This window comes from Sturnira hondurensis, unplaced genomic scaffold (assembly GCF_014824575.4).
Source record: "Sturnira hondurensis isolate 20B ecotype Veracruz unplaced genomic scaffold, ASM1482457v3 Scaffold0017254, whole genome shotgun sequence".
Classification (NCBI taxonomy): Eukaryota; Metazoa; Chordata; class Mammalia; order Chiroptera; family Phyllostomidae; genus Sturnira; species Sturnira hondurensis.
Window position 1 is genome coordinate 2,389,169 of NW_028089885.1, and position 11,037 is coordinate 2,400,205.

The following is an 11,037-nucleotide window of genomic DNA, read 5'->3' on the forward strand; positions in this document are numbered from 1 at the left end:
GGCGGTGAGGCGGCTGCCCCGGCCTCTCCTGGGACACAGAGAAAGCAAAATGCGAGTGTTGCGCCCGGCGCGCCGGCTCAGAAGGTACCAGCGGTTAGAGGGACCAATACCAGGCCCCAACACCAGTCACTGGCGGCCCGCAGACCCAGGGTCCACGGTGCTGGCAGCGAATCGGCCCGGGAGCCCAAGGGGGTACGGCGCAAGCGCGGGACAGGCTGCGGGGGTCCGGGAGGGGGGTGACGCACGCGCGGGCCCACCGGGGTCTGCGGGGCCGCCGGGGCCTGGCCGCGCAGGCGACGCTGAGAACACGGACTGGCCCTTCCGGGCTTACTGAAGGGACCAGGCCCTAGCTCTTACCGCGCGGCGCCGCCTCGCTCGCTCGCTGGCTCCGGAGTTGGGCCGGGCGGCTAGGTCGCCCGGTGGCGCGGCCCGAATCCGTTGAGTCCGGCCTCAGCGTAGTAGCCAACCATACGGCGCCGTTCGCTGGGCCCGCCCTACCTCCCTCCCTATCTCCCCCCCAGCCCCCGCCTTCGGCCCGCCCCTTGCCCGCCCTACACGACTAGCACCGACTGAGCAGGCGCCGCCCAGGCCCCGCCCATATTCCCGCTGCGCCGCCGGCTCCAACCGCACCCCCGCCTTGCGTTTCTCCTAGTTTTGGGTCGCGCAGGCGCCCTGCTACCCGACCCGTCAAGAAAGGGGCTCGGGCAGCCAGTGCGCACGCGTTAGGCCTCGCCCTGGAACTCTAATTCGCGGATTGTCTTGGAGGTGTCCCTGGACGCGAACAGGTGATAAATGTAGAGCTCCCTCGTTTCAAAGGTCCACCTGAGCTCAAAGGTCCACCACTACGCATTACAGTGTGCCAGCGTGGTGATTCAGACATGCGAGTGCTGCCTTCGTGGCGCTCCTGGTGAATCAGGGAACACTGACCATAAAAGCCACACAAAAAAAATCAGGCTAAATATAATTTATCAACTTAAGGAAGTTCAGTTAGGTCACAGTTGTACAGGTTTTTTTCCTTTGATAGTTTGAAATGTATTAGTAGATTTTTATTATATTATCTTAGTTTCCTAGGAAAAGGACAACTTGCTTGGTCTCGATATATTTTGAATACATTGCTAGACCAGTTGCTAATATCTTATGTACCATTTTTACATATTTATCCATAAGTGAGACTGTTATACTTTTGCTTTCTTGTACTGTCCATGAATGCTTTAGGATTATGCTTGTAATAAGTACACAGTAAGTTGATGCTTTCTTTACCTGGATGATTGTATATAAGATCAGAATTTTCTGTTCTTGTTCATGTTTACTGAACTTGCCTGTGAAATCACCCAGGTTTGCTGTTTTTCATTGGTTTTGTTGGTTGTAAAGTCTTTGAGAGGATAGGATGCAGATTTTTTTAAAAATATTTATTTATTTATTTTTATAGAGAGGGGAACCGAAGGAGAAAGAGTGGGAGAGAAACATCAATGTTCAGTTGCCTCGCATGTGTCCCCTACTGGGGACCTGGCCTGCAACCCAGGCGTGTGCCCTGGCTGGGAATTGAACCAGCGACCTTTTACTTCACAGGCCAGTGCTCAATCCACTGAACTACACCAGCCAGGGCAGGATGCAGATTTTTTAAAAACTGTTTCATTCATTCTTTATTACTTCTGGATGTAGACAGAATTTCTGTTTTTCCCTGTCATTTTTAGATTTTTTGCAGGAAAGTGTTTTGTTGATGTTTTGACAGTCATTTGTATAAAGTTGTTAATGTAATTCTTTTATGGCTTTTGTTTTAATTTTATTCATTTTTTTATTTCTTTCTGAGCACATTTCAAGTATGTTTACATACTTCAAAATTCAGAAAGCATCAATTCCTGTAGTTCCTCTTCCCAGGTGCAGCTACCTATATTCAGTTTCTTGATACCCTTCTAGAGATAGAAGGGCACTTTATGATACTTCTATCTAGAGACAGAAGATACTTTATGAATATTAACAAATATCCAATAAAGGTGGGTATTTTCATCTGCTTCTCTCTTTTTTTTTTACACAAATGGTAGTCTATTATACATTCTGATCTGTACCTTTCTTTTAAAAACCAGAATAGCCCTGATGTTTTAATGCTTTGAAAATAATCATTCAACCCTAGTGTAGGTCTAAGGCCCTGGTCCTTATAACCAAACAGCCTAGGTTTGAATCCTGGCTCTACCATCTAATAGCTTTCTGTCTTTGTGTCTCGGTTTTTCACACAATGGGTGTTGTAATGGGTTGTTGTGGGAATTAAGTGGGATAATGCATGCAGAGGGCTTAGCGTGATGTCCAGCACCCAGCATATGCTTGGTAAATGTGAGGTGTGTTCATGTTGTAAATACCTGTTTAGGCATTTACAGTTCCAAAAGGACTCAGCATACATCAGATCCTTGCGCCAACCCTGTAAGAACTGTACAGAGGACAAACCTGAGGCTCAAAGAGGTTGTTTCACTTACCCAAGGCCACCCTGTCAGGGAGTGGCAGGAACAGAACAGAACTCTGGTCCCAGGCATCACCCCTTGGTACTCACAAGCCACGCCCAGTGTTAAAAGATACTTTTTCTATTTTAAAGAAATAAATGTATACCTTAATGAGGCATCAAAAAGTAAAAGTCAAAAAAAAAAGAGCTTTACCAGTTTTCCCTGCAAATACATCCTCCTCAAACATAACCATTCTGACATCTAACTCAGGATTAATATGGACTGATTTTGAACTTTAAAATTTTTTATTTTTTATTGACTTTAGGGAGAGAGAGAGAAACAATGATTTATTGTTCCACTTACTTATGCATTCATTGGTTGATTCTTGTATGTGCCCTGACCAGAGAATCGAACTCACAACCTTGGGGTATCGGGACAACACTCTATACCACAACACCATAACCAACTGAGCTCCCTGCACAGGCCTGATTTTGAATTTTTTAAAAATATTTTATCAGAGGGGAAAGGAGGGAAAGAAACATCAATGTGCTAGAGAAACATCGATTGGTTGGCTGCCTTTCGCACGCCCCAGTCATGGACCAGGCCCACAAACCCAGGCTTGTTCCTGACCAGGAACCAAACCAGCGACCTTTCAGTCCACAGGCCAGCACTCAGTCCACTGAGCCACACCAGCCATGGCTGATTTTGAACTTTAAAAAAGTGGAATCACATTGTATTGGTTTCCTAGGGCTTCTGTAGGAAATTACTACAACATTGATGGCTTAAAACAACAGAAATGTTTATTGTCTCATTGTTCTGGAGGCTGGAAATTTGACATCGAGGTGTCAGAGGCTCTGAGCTTCCTTCAAAGGCTCTAGGACAGAATCCTTCCTCGCCTCTTCTACCATCTGCCAGTTGCCTGAATTCCTTGGTAGTCATTCGCTTGTGGCTGCGTCCCCCCAATCTCTGCCTCCGTCTGTGCTTCTCCCTGTGTGTGTGTGTGCGTGTGTGTGTGTGTGTGTGTGTGTGAAATCTCCCTCTGCTTCTCTCTCATAAGGACACTTGCAATGGCATTTAGGGCCTATCTGGACAATCCAAGATAATCCTCCATCACAATATCCTTAATTTATCACATCTGCAAATGCCTTTTTTTCAAATAAGGCAACGTTTACAGGTTCCAGGGGTAGGACCTGGTATCTTTAGGAGTCATTAATTCAGCCTACCACAGTGTGTATTAGTTTTTTCTTTTGTTTTTTAAAACTAATTTTAGAGAAAGGGAGAGAGAAACATTGGCTTATTGCTCCACTCATTTATGCATTCATTGGTTACTTCTTGTTTGTGCCCTGACCGGGGATTGAACCTGCAACCTTGGTACATCAGGACGATGCTCCAGCCAACTTAGCTACTCGGCCAGGGCCAAGTGTATATTCTTTTGTGTCTGCCTTCTTTCACTCAAACATTAGGTCTGGGAGGTCCATCCATCTGGTCGCATATATCTGTGGCACGCACAGTGAGTATTGTTTTGGTTGCTGTGTAGTATTCCATTGCAAGAGTTTACCATATCATGGTCTATCCATTCTCCTATTGATGGACATTTGGGTTGTCTCCAGTTGTAAGCTATCAATGGAAGGAAAATTGAATGAAGCAAAAAAATTCCTGGTGTCTCCAGTGGAAAGCCGTGCATCCTTGGAGAGCATCCTTCTGGGTTACCGGATTCTGATTCTGTGGGGCCTCTGGGCCTTTTCTTGTCTTTGAGCTCTTTCACAGTCCTGTAAATTGTAGAAAATTGCAGTCAGAGTAAATGATTCTCATCTAGGGGCTTGCAAATAACTCTCATCTAAGGACAGTGGAGATGCCGTTTTGCCTCCATTTGCAGGTTTCTTTCAATGTTTTTGATCCATAAGCATATCTGACTTTTGAATTCTCCTTCGAACTGATGGTAACACTTTACCGGCTCCCTCATTTAATTAAGGAGTTAAGTGAATCTTATACTTGTATAAAATAAGCATGTATTTATACAGTACTTGTATGAAATAAACTTGTGTCAGAGTCATGATTTTACTTTCTTTTTAAGTCACCTTTTAAGTCAACATTAGGCGTAAAGTTCCCGTGAACATTCTTGTACCTAGCAGAGTACTTTTAACGAACTAAATCTGCCGGACTAAATTTTCTACCACTGCAATTCCAAAGCCAATGAATGAGCCATTTCCCACCAACCAGGAGGCTACTGAGGTTTCCTAAGCAGCAGCCAGGCCCGTGGGACTGACCTGTGCCCAGGGCTGGGGAGGGAGCAGAGATGGCTTCGACGAGGTCCCCAGCCTCTAAGAGTCTTCTCTGGCTGAGGCAGCCGTGTGACCTGGTTCTCAATCAGGTGACATGCCGCCGCTAAGGTGGCATGGAGGAATCAGCAGATTCTCGAAGGAGGAGGCATTTCAGGAGGGTTTCCACAAGGAGAAGGCACTTCTCTTCGTGGGACAGTGGACAGCAGGAGAAGGAGCAAGGAAGCGAGGGCAAGCAGAGCCTTCTCAGGGAGAACAGACTAAAGGTCTTTGCAGGGAGCAGAGCAGGGAGCGTGGCTGGCTGTGCATGTGGAGGGGGTGGGGGGGCAGAGCGGGGAGAGCCTGCCCCACCCTGGGCCTGGAACTCTGGTTCTGCAGTGTGGATAGGAGCCGGTCACTGCAGCTTTGGGGCAGGGAAGTGAGATGCTGTGACACGGTCATTAGGAAGACTGGCTTGGTGGCATGCACAGGATGGGGAGGGCGACCCTAGCAGTCAGAAGGGTATGGTTCTGGGGACAGGCAAGGCAGGAAGGTCTGGAATGGGCTCAGAAGGAGGAGACAGATCTGAGGGCAGGGCACTTCAGCCTACCATTGGGCCTCAGTGCTGGCATCCGGGTGGTCCCATCAGCCTCACACAGGGCTTGTCCCCTGTCCTTGATCATCCCCTTTGGCTCCCTGAAGACACAAGTGGAGCAACTCTTGGCCTAGAGCCAGAGGGGACCTGGGGACACAGGCAGCTGACAGCCTGTGCAGGAGGCCATCTGTCCACATTTGAGTTCCTCTCAGGGCCCAGCCTCCAGCTCGAAATGATCACCAAGGGGCAGGGTTTGGGACACCTCGATGACCTCCATTCATGCTGGCCCTGCCACACCATGGTCTTGTCACCATTGAGATGGCTGAGCTCTCAGAGCCCTGAACCCCCCTGAGCTCTGCGCCTCTGGTTTCTCGCTTATGCACTCGGCTCCTCCTTATGCCTGACCAAGTCACTGACTACCCCTCGGGCCCAGCTGCTGTGTCCACGCCACAGCCGGAGGAGCCAGGCTGACGGGGGCTGCAGGCCAAGTTTTCATCGGAAAACTGTTTCCAACAGTTACCAAGCCGTCAGCCCTGAGTGCCAGGATGTTGAGCTGGGATTCTTGGCACACCTCCCTCGGAGCCAGGGAGCACTGGGTCCCGGAAAATGTGCAACTGTCACACGATCAATGAAGTGTCTGCAGGCAGGGATGGGCTGTCGGCCTTCCTCAGCCATGCTGCTCGTCTTAGGAGGGGCCCGCGTGCCTGGGAACCAGAGCTGAAGCCCTCGGACTGCGAGTTGGAGGGCCGGGATCTGGCCGCAGTCTTGTCTTACTAGCTCAGTGAGCTGTCGTGGACAAACTTCAGCTCTCAAACGTCTCCCGTCTCAAACCATTCAGTTCTCCACCAAATTGTTCATGGAAAAAATGTCTCAGCTGTCAAGAAAACTTCGGTTCTCAACCCAGCAACCCTTTCATCCTGACACTGTATTTCTCTCTCTTTTTTTAAAAAAATTATTTATTTTTAGAGAAGGGAAGGGAGGAAGAGGGGATAAGAAACATCAATGCGTGGCTGCCTCTCGCACGCCCCCTACTGGGGACCTAGCCCACAACCCAGGCCTGTGTGCTGACTGGGAATTGAACCAGCAACCCTTTGGTTCTCAGGCTCACACTCAATCCACTGAGCCACACTAGCCAGGGCTGACACTGTATTTCTAATGGGAAAAGATTCAGTTTTTCGAACAAATCACTTCTCGCACAGCCTTCCAGAATGAATTAAGTTCAAGAAGCAAGGTTCCACTGTCATCCCTGAGGCTACCATATACCTGACCACCAACCGGGCAGCTCAGAACAAAAGAAGCGGGTTCTCTCACAGTTCTGAAGGTGGAAGTCCAAAATCCTCGTGTCATCCGAGTTGGTTCCTTCTGGGGGTTCTCAGGGAGAATCTCGTCCTTGCCTCTCTCCCAACTCTAGAGGGTGCCCACCATCTTTGGTGACTGTGGCCTATCGGTCACTGCGATGGACCAGCGTAGGCCCATCACCCACCTCAGCCTTCACCTTCAAAGGCCTTCTCCTGTGTGCCTCTGTGTCTTCTCTACTTTTCTGTCTCCTACAAGGATCCTCTGTCATTGGCTTTAGGGCCACCCGACTCCAGGATTATCTAGACTCAAGATCCTCCCCTTATTGATTTCTGCAAAGACCCTTTTGCAGAAATGTCACATGATGAGGATTCCGAGTGGATGCGTCTTTGTGGGGGGCACACTCCACTCCCACAGGAACCACGGGAGACGCACTTCCCTTTTCAGAAGATTCGGAGTGTCTGAGCGTCCTGGTGCTTTGACAGGAGAATAGGAGGGAATGATGAGCCAGCTCTGGGGACCACTCGGTCCGGCTGCAACAGGCATGTGGCTGCAGTTCTGAACTTCTGGGAGCAGTGGCCCCGTAGCACAGCGTGTGCCTCCGGCACAGCACGCCAGTCCCTCCCGCAGCCGGCCTTCTTCCTGAGTGTGAGAACGCCCCACGGCGGTTAAGAAACCCTCAGTGCCCCGAGGTCTCACCGCCTCACCTCGGGTTTGGGTCAGTGTTGCCCAATCTCTCAGGCACTGCTGCTCCTCACCCTCTCAGCCCCGGACCCTGAGTTGGGATCTCAGAACTTGGAGGAGGCGACTTGGAGACTGAGAGGCTGAGGGAGTGAGGAGAGGCTGCTCAGGGGCTTTGGGTCCCCGAAAGTGACATTGCCTGGGGAACTGCTACAATAAAGCAAGCAAACTGTGGGCTGAATCATGGAGTGACCTGGTACGTGCCACACCTGGACTGTGGCCCCTGTTAGGTCACCTAGAAGCCCCTCAGGGGGACTGTGAATTGGGCAAGTTTCCAGCTGGCAGAGGAGGAGGCCACATGGAATGTGTTTGCAGAGAGACTCATGATGCAGCCTGGACGGGGGAGGTGATGACGCCCTGGGTGGCCAGTCAACACCGCAGGCCCCTCTAACAGCGGGATGAACAGCGGGGAGCACAGGGAACACTCAGGTTCCAAGCTTGGCTCCACATTCAGGGGGCGGGATGGCCAGAGGCCATTGTATTAGTCAGCGCGGGCCTCCGTAACAAAATTCCACACAACCGGGGCCTGAAACAGCACATACTTATTTTCTCACGGTTCTGGAGGCCAGAAGTCCAAGGTCAAGGAGCCACCAGGGTTGGTTCCTCCTGAGGCCTCTCTTCCTGGCTTGCAGATGGCCGCCTTCTCCCTCTGTGTGCACCAGAAGGGAGAGAGGCCTGTGGAGTTTCTTCCCATCCTTATAAGGATCCCAGTCCGGCCAGATTAGATCGCCCTTTGACCTCAGCCATGTCCCTGAAGGCTTTATCTCTGAATGCAGTCACATCAGTGGGTAGGGCTTCGACATGCGAATTTGGGAGGGGGGTACGTAATTCAGCTCATCAAAACCATAAAGTGGTGGAGTCTGGAAAACTCCGGGGCAGCCAGTCAGGGTAATGCCAGATGCCGATCTCTGGCACCCAGGGCAGCATCAGCGGGGGGTGGGCTGAGGCTTGCACAGAGGCCAAAGCCAGCCTGCTGGAGAGGGTTGGGCTCCGGCAGCAGCCGCCCCCTGACCCAAAGCCCCAGGTGTCTTCTCCTCACTGTCACCACATGACAGGGGCTGAAACGCAGCTCCGGAGTGATTATGTAATGGAGAACAGGGGTCACAGATGCTTCAGTGGTTCCAAATAACTTCCGATCACCACCCTCCCATGTTGTAAATACTGTTTTCAGAAAAGAGAAGAACCAGCGGCCATCCCCTCTCCCCACTGGTTTTCTCTCCTCTGACCTCATTTCCCCCTGGAGCTCGGTGGCCGGGCCTGGGAGGTTGGGCTCACTGGGACACTGGGCAGCCAGACCCCTGCCACGGGCTGGAGCCTGTCTCCTTGAACCTGGGACACGACCTCCAGGGGCCAGCTGTCAGTCATGGAGATGGGCTGGCCGGGGTTGGCAGGGACCTTGCTCTCCTTCTCTGAGGGCCGGAGCAGCGTGGGACCGAAGACCGTGGCCAGGTTGTGCAGGGACATCTTGTCTACTGTCTCCTTTTCTGCCACCTGAGGAGGGCTGAAGCAGAGGGTGCTGTTGGGACACCATCTTCAGGACAGAGGGGAGGTAGAGGGCCACGCTGGACTCCTCAGGGAAAGTGGGGAGGGGTGCCACCCCTTCTGCCTCGGGCTGGCTCCACGACACAGCAAACCCGGAGAGGGGCCGGCCAGTGCCACCCCAGCAAGGCAGCAGTCATCACGTAAACTGCAGCTTTGTTTTTAAAAATATTTATTTATTTTTAGAGAGAGGGTACAGGAAGGAGAAAGAGTGGGAGAGAAACATCAATGTGTGGTTGTCTCTCATGTGTCCCCTACTGGGGACCTGGCCTGCAACCCAGGCATGTGCCCGGACTGGGAATTGAACTGGCCACCCTTTGCTTCACAGGCCCATGCTCAATCCACTGAGCTACACCAGCCAGGGCGAGTTGCAGCTATGTTTAAATGAGCAGCTGTAGCATCTGCTCCTCTCTGGATGGGTCTGCATTTCCCAGGCTGGCCATGCTGTAAGTTCCAGAGACCTGTCTGTGCTCACTCAAGCTCTTGAGCCCCTGGGGAGGCTCCGGGTGTGCAGTAGCCACCATTCCCGTGCTTCCTGTTCAGTCTCACCTCAGCCTGCGGCTCCTCAGGACCTGAGCTTGTTTCTCTGGCTGGAATTCCATCTGAACCTACACACCCCCAGGTGCTGGGCTCAAGTTTCCATGAAGTGCCTGAAAGCCCCAAGGACAGTCTGCGGTCAGGCCTGTCCAGTTCCGCCCCCAGGAGGGGAGCGGAAGCGTAGCTGGCGTGTAGACCTCACTGCTCTGGCCGAAGTGGTCAGAGAAGCCCCGAGGGCCATCCCAGGACACACGGCTGTGTGATGTCCGGTCAGCTGCCCGGCTCCTCTCTCCTGGGAGCTCTCAGACTAGCAGTCTCGGCCCCCCGACTGGGCACGTCCGGGAGATGCGACAGGGCCTGTGGTCTGGAATATCTACGTGGGTGTGTGTGTGTTTGCCATCACGACCCCGGCTGGCCCTTCTGTGCTGGGAGCTCAGGTGACCCGTTGCTCTCGCCCACTCCAGTTACACTAAGTGTCCCTCCCTCCCCAAGGTCTGACAGATCCCCCCTCACCCACGGGTGACCCTCCGCCCCAGTCCTGCCCACTGACCCACCACAGCAGCCCTGGGAGGCCTTTGGGCTTCTTCAAGAGTTGGGTGTGTTTGTCACCCCCTCCCTTTATCTGTTTCTCTCTCCAGAGCTATTTTCTGATATTTCCCATCATTAGTCTGTGGGAGCGCTTCCTTTTAAGGCAATTGGGGCAGTGGGTGCGGAGAGGGGGTGAGTATGAAAGCTCTTCTGAGATTTTTATACGAAACCCTGCCCTCCTTTCATTGGCCCAGGGTGTGTTCGAGACGCTGAGAGCCCTCGGCCCACATGCCCACAGGAGCGCAGGACGCCCAGGCCAGCACAGTGGTATGGCTATGTGCAGTCCAGTAGGAAAGGGGGGAGTCTGGGGAGAGGGGGGACCATCAAGACATGGAGATGCCCAGCTTCCGCTTACCAGCCAGCTCTGGGAGGCCAAGCGGGAAGCCAGGGGACCTTCGTGTGCCTGTTTATCCGTCTATAACGTAAAGGCTTTGGACTAAGAGGCCCGTGGTGTCTCTTTGAGGTGTGAGTCTCAGATCACGGGCAGCAGCGAATGGCCCTGCCCCCTGGGCTCGGCCGGACTCAGCCCTGCTCTCAGAACACGGGGACAGTCAGTTCTCACTCAAAAACTCAACTCGTAATAAGAGATGCAACAGAGCTTTAAAAAAAAAAAGGTTTTCAAACAGGACTAGGAAGGGGCCAAATACTGAGTGCAAGGTAGGTGGTGGTTATGAGGGACCCAGGCCTATAGGCAACAGAAAGGGTGGACTTGGCCACACCACCGAGTCTTGGTCTCAGCAGGAACCGCTGAGAACGAGGGGGCCCCGCAGGGCCAGGCTGCCTGTGGCTGGAGCTCTCCCACCCCCTCTGCCCAGTCTCTAACCAGATGGTCTAAAGCCCTGGCTCCTCGGAGCGACTGCTGCAGCTCCGTGTCCCCACGCTGTCCGGCGGCACCACCGGGCCGTATGCACACTACCCTCCTGGAGGCCTACGGGGCGGGCGGCCCCTTCGCTGCACCTGCTGCTTTGTCCAGCAACCGCTGCTCACCCCCAGCCCAGCCCAGAGGCCGTGATTCTGGGTTTCCTCTTTCACGCAACAATCACCACTAACG

General features: G+C 52.5%; 1 protein-coding gene across 2 annotated transcripts in view; it reads right to left on the bottom strand.

Annotated features, from left to right (window-relative positions):
- SPECC1L (sperm antigen with calponin homology and coiled-coil domains 1 like) overlaps window positions 1-496 on the bottom strand; it is a 111,953-nt gene extending 111,457 nt beyond the window's left edge. For both annotated transcript variants that reach the window (XM_037067283.1, XM_037067284.1), the window contains exon 1: window positions 358-496. The gene's annotated coding sequence lies outside the window, so the exon portion shown is untranslated. The remainder of the gene's footprint in view (window positions 1-357) is intronic.
- Window positions 497-11,037: the final 10,541 nt, after the last annotated feature.